Consider the following 13,367-nt stretch of genomic DNA (forward strand, 5'->3'; position numbering starts at 1 on the left):
GTACAAAAGAGACACATCAACGAGAGACTCAAGGATTGACCTTGAACCAAAGTCACATGAAGGTCACGTCGTACAAGAGAGACACATCAACGAGAGACTCATGGATTGACCTTGACCCAAGGTCACGTCGTCCAAGAGACACACATCAACGAGAGACTCAAAGTTTGACCTTGACCCAAGGTCACGTGAAGGTCACGTCGTACAAGAGAGACACATCAACGAGCGACTCAAGAATTGACCTTGACCCAAGGTCACGTCGTCCAAGAGACACACATCAACGAGAGACTCAAAGTTTGACCTTGACCCAAGGTCACGTGAAGGTCACGTCGTACAAGAGAGACACATCAACGAGAGACTCAAAGTTTGACCTTGACCCAAGGTCACGTCGTCCAAGAGAGACACATCAACGAGAGACTCAAAGTTTGACCTTGACCCAAGGTCACGTGAAGGTCACGTCGTACAAGTAGACACATCAACGAAAGACTCATGGATTGACCTTGACCCAAGGTCACGTGAAGGTCACGTCGTCCAAGAGAGACACATCAACGAGAGACTCAAGGATTGACCTTGACCCAAGGTCACGTGAAGGTCACGTCGTACAAGAGAGACACATCAACGAGAGACTCAAGGATTGACCTTGAACCAAGGTCACATGAAGGTCGCGTCGTACAAAAGAGACACATCAACGAGAGACTCAAGGATTGACCTTGACCCAAGGTCACGTGAAGGTCACGTCGTACAAGTAGACACATCAACGAAAGACTCATGGATTGACCTTGACCCAAGGTCACGTGAAGGTCACGTCGTCCAAGAGAGACACATCAACGAGAGACTCAAGGATTGACCTTGACCCAAGGTCACGTGAAGGTCACGTCGTCCAAGAGAGACACATCAACGAGAGACTCAAAGTTTGACCTTGACCCAAGGTCACGTGAAGGTCACGTCGTCCAAGAGAGACACAACAACGAGAGACTCACGGATTGACCTTGAACCAAGGTCACGTGAAGGTCACGTCGTACAAGAGAAACACATCAACGAGAGACTCAAAGTTTCATCTTGACCCAAGGTCACTTGAAGGTCACGTCGTCCAAGAGAGACACATCAACGAGAGACTCAAGGATTGACCTTGACCCAAGGTCACGTCGTCCAAGAGAGACACATCAACGAGAGACTCAAGGAATGACCTTGACCCAAGGTCACGTGAAGGTCACGTCGTCCAAGAGAGACACATCAACGAGAGACTCAAGGATTGAACTTAAACCAAGGTCACGTGAAGGTCACGTCGTACAAGAGAGACTCATCAACGAGAGACTCAAAGTTTGACCTTGAACCAAGGTCACATGAAGGTCACGTCGTCCAAGAGAGACACATCAACGAGAGACTTAAAGTTTGACCTTGACCCAAGGTCACGTGAAGGTCACGTCGTACAAGAGAGACACATCAACGAGAGACTCAAAGTTTGACCTTGATCCAAGGTCACGTCGTACAAGAGAGACACATCAACGAGAGACTCAAAATTTGACCTTGACCCAAGGTCACGTGAAGGTCACGTCGTCCAAGAGAGATACATCAACGAGAGACTCATCGTTTTTAAAGGCAGAGACACACAGTAGACTGACGACGTGCATCAGACAGCCATCGTCTTTAACCACAGAGACACACAGTAGACTGACGACGTGCATCAGACTGCCATCGCTTCTAAAGACAAAGACACACAGTAGACTGACGACGTGCATCAGACAGCCATCGTCTATAACCGCAGAGACACACAGTAGACTGACGACGCGCATCAGACAATCATCGTCTTTAACCACAGAGACACACAGTAGACTGACGACGTGCATCAGACAACCATCGTCTTTAACCACAAAGACACACAGTAGACTGACGACGCGCATCAGACAATCATCGTCTTTAACCACAGAGACACACAGTAGACTGACGACGTGCATCAGACAACCATCGTCTTTAACCACAAAGACACACAGTAGACTGACGACGCGCATCAGACAGCCATCGTCTTTAACCACAGAGACACACAGTAGACTGACGACGCGCATCAGACAACCATCGTCTTTAACCACAGAGACACACAGTAGACCGACGACGTGCAACAGACAACCATCTTTTTTAACCACAGAGACACACAGTAGACTGACGACGTGCATCAGACAACCATCGTCTTTAACCACAGAGACACACAGTAGACTGACGACGTGCATCAGACAGCCACCGTCTTTAGCGACAGAGACACACAGTAGACTGACGACGCGCATCAGACAGCTATCGTCTTTAACCACAGAGACACACAGTAGACTGACGACGCGCATCAGACAGCCATCGTCTTTAACCACAGAGACACACAGTAGACTGACGACGCGCATCAGACAACCATCGTCTTTAACCACAGAGACACACAGTAGACTGACGACGTGCAACAGACAACCATCTTTTTTAACCACAGAGACACACAGTAGACTGACGACGAGCATCAGACTGCCATCGTCTGTAACCACAGATACACACAGTAGACTGACGACGCGCATCAGACAGCCATCGTCTTTAGCCACAGAGACACACAGTAGACTGACGACGTGCATCAGACAGCCATCGTTTCTAAAGACAAAGACACACAGTAGACTGACGACGCGCATCAGACAGCCATCGTCTTTAACCACAGAGACACACAGTAGACTGACGACGTGCATCAGACAGCCATCGTTTCTAAAGACAAAGACACACAGTAGACTGACGACGCGCATCAGACAGCCATTGTCTTTAACCACAGAGACACACAGTAGACTGACGACGTGCATCAGACAGCCATCGTTTCTAAAGACAAAGACACACAGTAGACTGACGACGCGCATCAGACAGCCATTGTCTTTAACCACAGAGACACACAGTAGACTGACGACGCGCATCAGACAACCATCGTCTTTAACCACAGAGACACACAGTAGACTGACGAGGAGCAAGAGACAACCATCGTCTTTAACCACAGAGACACACAGTAGACTGACGACGTGCAACAGACAACCATCGTCTTTAACCACAGAGACACACAGTAGACTGACGAGGAGCAAGAGACAACCATCGTCTTTAACCACAGAGACACACAGTAGACTGACGACGCGCATCAGACAACCATCGTCTTTAACCACAGAGACACACAGTAGACTGACGACGTGCAACAGACAACCATCGTCTTTAACCACAGAGACACACAGTAGACTGACGACGAGCATCAGACAACCATCGTCTTTAACCACAGAGACACACAGTAGACTGACGACGAGCATCAGACAACCATCGTCTTTAACCACAGAGACAAACAGTAGACTGACGACGCGCATCAGACAGCCATCGTCTTTAACCACAGAGACACACAGTAGACTGACGACGTGCATCAGACAACCATCGTCTTTAACCACAGAGACACACAGTAGACTGACGACGTGCATCAGACAGCCACCGTCTTTAGCCACAGAGACACACAGTAGACTGACGACGTGCATCAGACAACCATCGTCTTTAACCACAGAGACACACAGTAGACTGACGACGTGCATCAGAGAGCCACCGTCTTTAACCACAGAGACACACAGTAGACTGACGACGTGCATCAGACAGCCACCGTCTTTAGCGACAGAGACACACAGTAGACTGACGACGTGCATCAGACAACCATCGTCTTTAACCAGAGAGACACACAGTAGACTGACGACGTGCATCAGACAGCCATCGTCTATAACCACAGAGACACACAGTAGACTGACGACGTGCATCAGACAACCATCGTCTTTAACCAGAGAGACACACAGTAGACTGACGACGTGCATCAGACAACCATCGTCTTTAACCAGAGAGACACACAGTAGACTGACGACGTGCATCAGACAGCCATCGTCTATAACCACAGAGACACACAGTAGACTGACGACGTGCATCAGACAACCATCGTCTTTAACCAGAGAGACACACAGTAGACTGACGACGTGCATCAGACAGCCATCGTCTATAACCACAGAGACACACAGTAGACTGACGACGCGCATCAGACAGCTATCGTCTTTAGCGACAGAGACACACAGTAGACTGACGACGTGCATCAGACAACCATCGTCTTTAACCAGAGAGACACACAGTAGACTGACGACGTGCATCAGACAGCCATCGTCTATAACCACAGAGACACACAGTAGACTGACGACGTGCATCAGACAATCATCGCCTCTTAACGCAGAGACACACAAGAGAGACACATCGCGAGACTTAAGGGTTGACCTTGACCCAAGGTCACGTGAAGGTCGCGTCGTCCAAGAGAGACACATCAACGAGAGACTCAAAGTTTGACCTTGACCCATGGTCACGTGAAGGTCACGTCGTACAAGAGAGACACATCAACGAGAGACTCAAGGAATGACCTTGAACCAAGGTCACATGAAGGTCACGTCGTACAAAAAAAAGACATCAACGAGAGACTCAAAGTTTGACCTTGACCCAAGGTCACGTGAAGGTCACGTCGTCCAAGTAGACGTTTCAACGAAAGACTCATGGATTGACCTTGACATAAGGTCACGTGAAGGTCACGTCGTCCAAGAGAGACACATCAACGAGAGACTCAAAGTTTGACCTTGACCCAAGGTCACGTGAAGGTCACGTCGTCCAAGTAGACACATCAACGAAAGACTCATGGATTGACCTTGACCCAAGGTCATGTGAAGGTCACGTCGTCCAAGAGAGACACATCAACGAGAGACTCATGGATTGACATTGAGCCAAGGTCACGTGAAGGTCACGTCGTCCAAGAGAGACACATCAACGAGAGACTCAAAGTTTGACCTTGAAACAAGGTCACGTGAAGGTCACGTCGTACAATAGAGACACATCAACGAGAGACTCAAAATTTGACCTTGCCCCAAGGTCACGTGAAGGTCACGTCGTCCAAGAGAGACACAACAACGAGAGACTCACAGATTGACCTTGAACCAAGGTCACGTGAAGGTCACGTCGTACAAGAGAAAAACATCAACGAGAGACTCAAAGTTTTACCTTGACCCAAGGTCACGTGAAGGTCACGTCGTCCAAGAGAGACACATCAACGAGAGACTCAAGGATTGACCTTGACCCAAGGTCACGTGAAGGTCACGTCGTCCAAGAGAGACACATCAACGAGAGACTCAAGGATTGACCTTGAACCAAGGTCACGTGAAGGTCACGTCGTCCAAGAGAGACACATCAACGAGAGACTCAAGGATTGACCTTGAACCAAGGTCACGTGAAGGTCACGTCGTACAAGAGAGACACATCAACGAGAGACTCATAAATTGACCTTGACCCAAGGTCACGTGAAGGTCACGTCGTCCAAGAGAGACACATCAACGAGAGACTCAAAGTTTGACCTTGACCCAAGGTCACGTGAAGGTCACGTCGTCCAAGTAGACACATCAACGAAAGACTCATGGATTGACCTTGACCCAAGGTCATGTGAAGGTCACGTCGTCCAAGAGAGACACATCAACGAAAGACTCATGGATTGACCTTGACCCAAGGTCACGTGAAGGTCACGTCGTACAAGAGAGACACATCAACGAGAGACTCAAGGATTGACCTTGACCCAAGGTCACGTGAAGGTCACGTCGTCCAAGAGAGACACATCAACAAGAGACTCAAAGTTTGACCTTGACCCAAGGTCACGTGAAGGTCACGTCGTACAAGAGAGACACATCAACGAGAGACTGAAAGTTTGACCTTGACCCAAGGTCACGTGAAGGTCACGTCGTACAAGAGAAACACATCAACGAGAGACTCAAAGTTTCACCTTGACCCAAGGTCACGTGAAGGTCACGTCGTCCAAGAGAGACACATCAACGAGAGACTCAAGGATTGACCTTGACCCAAGGTCACGTGAAGGTCACGTCGTCCAAGAGAGACACATCAACGAGAGACTCAAGGAATGACTTTGACCCAAGGTCACGTGAAGGTCACGTCGTCCAAGAGAGACACATCAACGAGAGACTCAAGGATTGACCTTGAACCAAGGTCACATGAAGGTCACGTCGTACAAAAGAGACACATCAACGAGAGACTCAAGGAATGACCTTGACCCAAGGTCACGTGAAGGTCACGTCGTACAAAAGAGACACATCAACGAGAGACTCAAGGATTGACCTTGAACCAAGGTCACATGAAGGTCACGTCGTACAAGAGAGACACATCAACGAGAGACTCAAAATTTGACCTTGCCCCAAGGTCACGTGAAGGTCACGTCGTCCAAGAGAGACACAACAACGAGAGACTCAAAGTTTGACCTTGAACCAAGGTCACATGAAGGTCACGTCGTCCAAGAGAGACACATCAACGAGAGACTTAAAGTTTGACCTTGACCCAAGGTCACGTGAAGGTCACGTCGTACAAGAGAGACACATCAACGAGAGACTCAAGGATTGACCTTGAACCAAAGTCACATGAAGGTCACGTCGTACAAGAGAGACACATCAACGAGAGACTCATGGATTGACCTTGACCCAAGGTCACGTCGTCCAAGAGACACACATCAACGAGAGACTCAAAGTTTGACCTTGACCCAAGGTCACGTGAAGGTCACGTCGTACAAGAGAGACACATCAACGAGCGACTCAAGAATTGACCTTGACCCAAGGTCACGTCGTCCAAGAGACACACATCAACGAGAGACTCAAAGTTTGACCTTGACCCAAGGTCACGTGAAGGTCACGTCGTACAAGAGAGGCACATCAACGAGAGACTCAAAGTTTGACCTTGACCCAAGGTCACGTGAAGGTCACGTCGTCCAAGAGAGACACATAAACGAGAGACTCAAAGTTTGACCTTGACCCAAGGTCACGTGAAGGTCACGTCGTACAAGTAGACACATCAACGAAAGACTCATGGATTGACCTTGACCCAAGGTCACGTGAAGGTCACGTCGTCCAAGAGAGACACATCAACGAGAGACTCAAGGATTGAACTTGAACCAAGGTCACGTGAAGGTCACGTCGTACAAGAGAGACTCATCAACGAGAGACTCAAAGTTTGACCTTGAACCAAGGTCACATGAAGGTCACGTCGTCCAAGAGAGACACATCAACGAGAGACTTAAAGTTTGACCTTGACCCAAGGTCACGTGAAGGTCACGTCGTACAAGAGAGACACATCAACGAGAGACTCAAAGTTTGACCTTGATCCAAGGTCACGTGAAGGTCACGTCGTACAAGAGAGACACATCAACGAGAGACTCAAAATTTGACCTTGACCCAAGGTCACGTGAAGGTCACGTCGTCCAAGAGAGATACATCAACGAGAGACTCATCGTTTTTAAAGGCAGAGACACACAGTAGACTGACGACGTGCATCAGACAGCCATCGTCTTTAACCACAGAGACACACAGTAGACTGACGACGCGCATCAGACAATCATCGTCTTTAACCACAGAGACACACAGTAGACTGACGACGTGCAACAGACTGCCATCGTTTTTAAAGACAAAGACACACAGTAGACTGACGACGCGCATCAGACAACCATCGTCTTTAACCACAGAGACACACAGTAGACTGACGACGCGCATCAGACAGCCATCGTCTTTAACCACAGAGACACACAGTAGACTGACGACGTGCATCAGACAGCCACCGTCTTTAGCCACAGAGACACACAGTAGACTGACGACGTGCATCAGACAACCATCGTCTTTAACCACAGAGACACACAGTAGACTGACGACGTGCATCAGACAGCCACCGTCTTTAGCGACAGAGACACACAGTAGACTGACGACGGGCATCAGACAGCCATCGTCTTTAACCACAGAGACACACAGTAGACTGACGACGCGCATCAGACAGCCATCGTCTTTAACCACAGAGACACACAGTAGACTGACGACGCGCATCAGACAACCATCGTCTTTAACCACAGAGACACACAGTAGACTGACGACGTGCAACAGACAACCATCTTTTTTAACCACAGAGACACACAGTAGACTGACGACGAGCATCAGACTGCCATCGTCTGTAACCACAGATACACACAGTAGACTGACGACGTGCATCAGACAGCCATCGTTTCTAAAGACAAAGACACACAGTAGACTGACGACGCGCATCAGACAGCCATCGTCTTTAACCACAGAGACACACAGTAGACTGACGACGTGCATCAGACAGCCATCGTTTCTAAAGACAAAGACACACAGTAGACTGACGACGCGCATCAGACAGCCATTGTCTTTAACCACAGAGACACACAGTAGACTGACGACGTGCATCAGACAGCCATCGTTTCTAAAGACAAAGACACACAGTAGACTGACGACGCGCATCAGACAGCCATTGTCTTTAACCACAGAGACACACAGTAGACTGACGACGCGCATCAGACAACCATCGTCTTTAACCACAGAGTCACACAGTAGACTGACGAGGAGCAAGAGACAACCATCGTCTTTAACCACAGAGACACACAGTAGACTGACGACGTGCAACAGACAACCATCGTCTTTAACCACAGAGACACACAGTAGACTGACGACGAGCATCAGACAACCATCGTCTTTAACCACAGAGACACACAGTAGACTGACGACGAGCATCAGACAACCATCGTCTTTAACCACAGAGACAAACAGTAGACTGACGACGCGCATCAGACAGCCATCGTCTTTAACCACAGAGACACACAGTAGACTGACGACGTGCATCAGACAACCATCGTCTTTAACCACAGAGACACACAGTAGACTGACGACGTGCATCAGACAGCCACCGTCTTTAGCCACAGAGACACACAGTAGACTGACGACGTGCATCAGACAACCATCGTCTTTAACCACAGAGACACACAGTAGACTGACGACGTGCATCAGAGAGCCACCGTCTTTAACCACAGAGACACACAGTAGACTGACGACGTGCATCAGACAGCCACCGTCTTTAGCGACAGAGACACACAGTAGACTGACGACGTGCATCAGACAACCATCGTCTTTAACCAGAGAGACACACAGTAGACTGACGACGTGCATCAGACAGCCATCGTCTATAACCACAGAGACACACAGTAGACTGACGACGTGCATCAGACAACCATCGTCTTTAACCAGAGAGACACACAGTAGACTGACGACGTGCATCAGACAGCCATCGTCTATAACCACAGAGACACACAGTAGACTGACGACGTGCATCAGACAACCATCGTCTTTAACCACAGAGACACACAGTAGACTGACGACGTGCATCAGACAGCCATCGTCTATAACCACAGAGACACACAGTAGACTGACGACGTGCATCAGACAACCATCGTCTTTAACCACAGAGACACACAGTAGACTGACGACGTGCATCAGACAGCCATCGTCTATAACCACAGAGACACACAGTAGACTGACGACGTGCATCAGACAGCCACCGTCTATAACCACAGAGACACACAGTAGACTGACGACGTGCATCAGACAACCATCGTCTTTAACCACAGAGACACACAGTAGACTGACGACGTGCATCAGACAACCATCGTCTTTAACCAGAGAGACACACAGTAGACTGACGACGTGCATCAGACAGCCATCGTCTATAACCACAGAGACACACAGTAGACTGACGACGTGCATCAGACAACCATCGTCTTTAACCACAGAGACACACAGTAGACTGACGACGTGCATCAGACAGCCACCGTCTTTAGCCACAGAGACACACAGTAGACTGACGACGTGCATCATACAACCATCGTCTTTAACCACAGAGACACACAGTAGACTGACGACGTGCATCAGACAGCCACCGTCTTTAACCACAGAGACACACAGTAGACTGACGACGTGCATCAGACAGCCACCGTCTTTAGCGACAGAGACACACAGTAGACTGACGACGTGCATCAGACAACCATCGTCTTTAACCACAGAGACACACAGTAGACTGACGACGTGCATCAGACAGCCACCGTCTTTAGCCACAGAGACACACAGTAGACTGACGACGTGCATCAGACAGCCATCGTCTATAACCACAGAGACACACAGTAGACTGACGACGTGCATCAGACAATCATCGCCTCTTAACGCAGAGACACACAAGAGAGACACATCGCGAGACTTAAGGATTGACCTTGACCCAAGGTCACGTGAAGGTCGCGTCGTCCAAGAGAGACACATCAACGAGAGACTCAAAGTTTGACCTTGACCCATGGTCACGTGAAGGTCACGTCGTACAAGAGAGACACATCAACGAGAGACTCAAGGAATGACCTTGAACCAAGGTCACATGAAGGTCACGTCGTACAAAAGAGAGACATCAACGAGAGACTCAAAGTTTGACCTTGACCCAAGGTCACGTGAAGGTCACGTCGTCCAAGTAGACGTTTCAACGAAAGACTCATGGATTGACCTTGACATAAGGTCACGTGAAGGTCACGTCGTCCAAGAGAGACACATCAACGAGAGACTCAAAGTTTGACCTTGACCCAAGGTCACGTGAAGGTCACGTCGTCCAAGTAGACACATCAACGAAAGACTCATGGATTGACCTTGACCCAAGGTCATGTGAAGGTCACGTCGTCCAAGAGAGACACATCAACGAGAGACTCATGGATTGACCTTGAGCCAAGGTCACGTGAAGGTCACGTCGTCCAAGAGAGACACATCAACGAGAGACTCAAAGTTTGACCTTGACCCAAGGTCATGTGAAGGTCACGTCGTACAAGAGAGACACATCAACGAGAGACTCAAAGTTTGACCTTGAAACAAGGTCACGTGAAGGTCACGTCGTACAATAGAGACACATCAACGAGAGACTCAAAATTTGACCTTGCCCCAAGGTCACGTGAAGGTCACGTCGTCCAAGAGAGACACAACAACGAGAGACTCACAGATTGACCTTGAACCAAGGTCACGTGAAGGTCACGTCGTACAAGAGAAAAACATCAACGAGAGACTCAAAGTTTCACCTTGACCCAAGGTCACGTGAAGGTCACGTCGTCCAAGAGAGACACATCAACGAGAGACTCAAGGATTGACCTTGACCCAAGGTCACGTGAAGGTCACGTCGTCCAAGAGAGACACATCAACGAGAGACTCAAGGATTGACCTTGAACCAAGGTCACGTGAAGGTCACGTCGTACAAGAGAGACACATCAACGAGAGACTCATAAATTGACCTTGACCCAAGGTCACGTGAAGGTCACGTCGTACAAGAGAGACACATCAACGAGAGACTCAAAGTTTCACCTTGACCCAAGGTCACGTCGTCCAAGAGAGACACATCAACGAGATACTCAAGGATTGACCTTGACCCAAGGTCACGTGAAGGTCACGTCGTCCAAGAGAGACACATCAACGAGAGACTCAAGGATTGACCTTGACCCAAGGTCACGTGAAGGTCACGTCGTCCAAGAGAGACACATCAACGAGAGACTCAAAGTTTGACCTTGACCCAAGGTCACGTGAAGGTCACGTCGTACAAGAGAGACACATCAACGAGAGACTCAAAGTTTGACCTTGACCCAAGGTCACGTGAAGGTCACGTCGTACAAGAGAGACACATCAACGAGAGACTCAAAATTTGACCTTGCCCCAAGGTCACGTGAAGGTCACGTCGTCCAAGAGAGACACAACAACGAGAGACTCACGGATTGACCTTGAACCAAGGTCACGTGAAGGTCACGTCGTACAAGAGAAACACATCAACGAGAGACTCAAAGTTTCACCTTGACCCAAGGTCACTTGAAGGTCACGTCGTCCAAGAGAGACACATCAACGAGAGACTCAAGGATTGACCTTGACCCAAGGTCACGTCGTCCAAGAGAGACACATCAACGAGAGACTCAAGGAATGACCTTGACCCAAGGTCACGTGAAGGTCACGTCGTCCAAGAGAGACACATCAACGAGAGACTCAAGGATTGAACTTAAACCAAGGTCACGTGAAGGTCACGTCGTACAAGAGAGACTCATCAACGAGAGACTCAAAGTTTGACCTTGAACCAAGGTCACATGAAGGTCACGTCGTCCAAGAGAGACACATCAACGAGAGACTTAAAGTTTGACCTTGACCCAAGGTCACGTGAAGGTCACGTCGTACAAGAGAGACACATCAACGAGAGACTCAAAGTTTGACCTTGATCCAAGGTCACGTGAAGGTCACGTCGTACAAGAGAGACACATCAACGAGAGACTCAAAATTTGACCTTGACCCAAGGTCACGTGAAGGTCACGTCGTCCAAGAGAGATACATCAACGAGAGACTCATCGTTTTTAAAGGCAGAGACACACAGTAGACTGACGACGTGCATCAGACAGCCATCGTCTTTAACCACAGAGACACACAGTAGACTGACGACGTGCATCAAACTGCCATCGCTTCTAAAGACAAAGACACACAGTAGACTGACGACGTGCATCAGACAGCCATCGTCTATAACCGCAGAGACACACAGTAGACTGACGACGCGCATCAGACAATCATCGTCTTTAACCACAGAGACACACAGTAGACTGACGACGTGCATCAGACAACCATCGTCTTTAACCACAAAGACACACAGTAGACTGACGACGCGCATCAGACAATCATCGTCTTTAACCACAGAGACACACAGTAGACTGACGACGTGCATCAGACAACCATCGTCTTTAACCACAAAGACACACAGTAGACTGACGACGCGCATCAGACAACCATCGTCTTTAACCACAGAGACACACAGTAGACTGACGACGCGCATCAGACAACCATCGTCTTTAACCACAGAGACACACAGTAGACTGACGACGAGCATCAGACTGCCATCGTCTTTAACCACAGAGACACACAGTAGACTGACGACGCGCATCAGACAACCATCGTCTTTAACCACAGAGACACACAGTAGACTGACGACGCGCATCAGACAACCATCGTCTTTAACCACAGAGACACACAGTAGACTGACGACGCGCATCAGACAGCCATCGTCTTTAACCACAGAGACACACAGTAGACTGACGACGCGCATCAGACAACCATCGTCTTTAACCACAGAGACACACAGTAGACTGACGACGCGCATCAGACAACCATCGTCTTTAACCACAGAGACACACAGTAGACTGACGACGCGCATCAGACAACCATCGTCTTTAACCACAGAGACACACAGTAGACTGACGACGAGCATCAGACTGCCATCGTCTGTAACCACAGAGACACACAGTAGACTGACGACGAGCATCAGACAACCATCGTCTTTAACCACAGAGACACACAGTAGACTGACGACGTGCATCAGACAGCCACCGTCTTTAGCGACAGAGACACACAGTAGACTGACGACGCGCATCAGACAACCATCGTCTT

Source organism: Anthonomus grandis, chromosome 19 (assembly GCF_022605725.1).
Source record: "Anthonomus grandis grandis chromosome 19, icAntGran1.3, whole genome shotgun sequence".
Classification (NCBI taxonomy): Eukaryota; Metazoa; Arthropoda; class Insecta; order Coleoptera; family Curculionidae; genus Anthonomus; species Anthonomus grandis.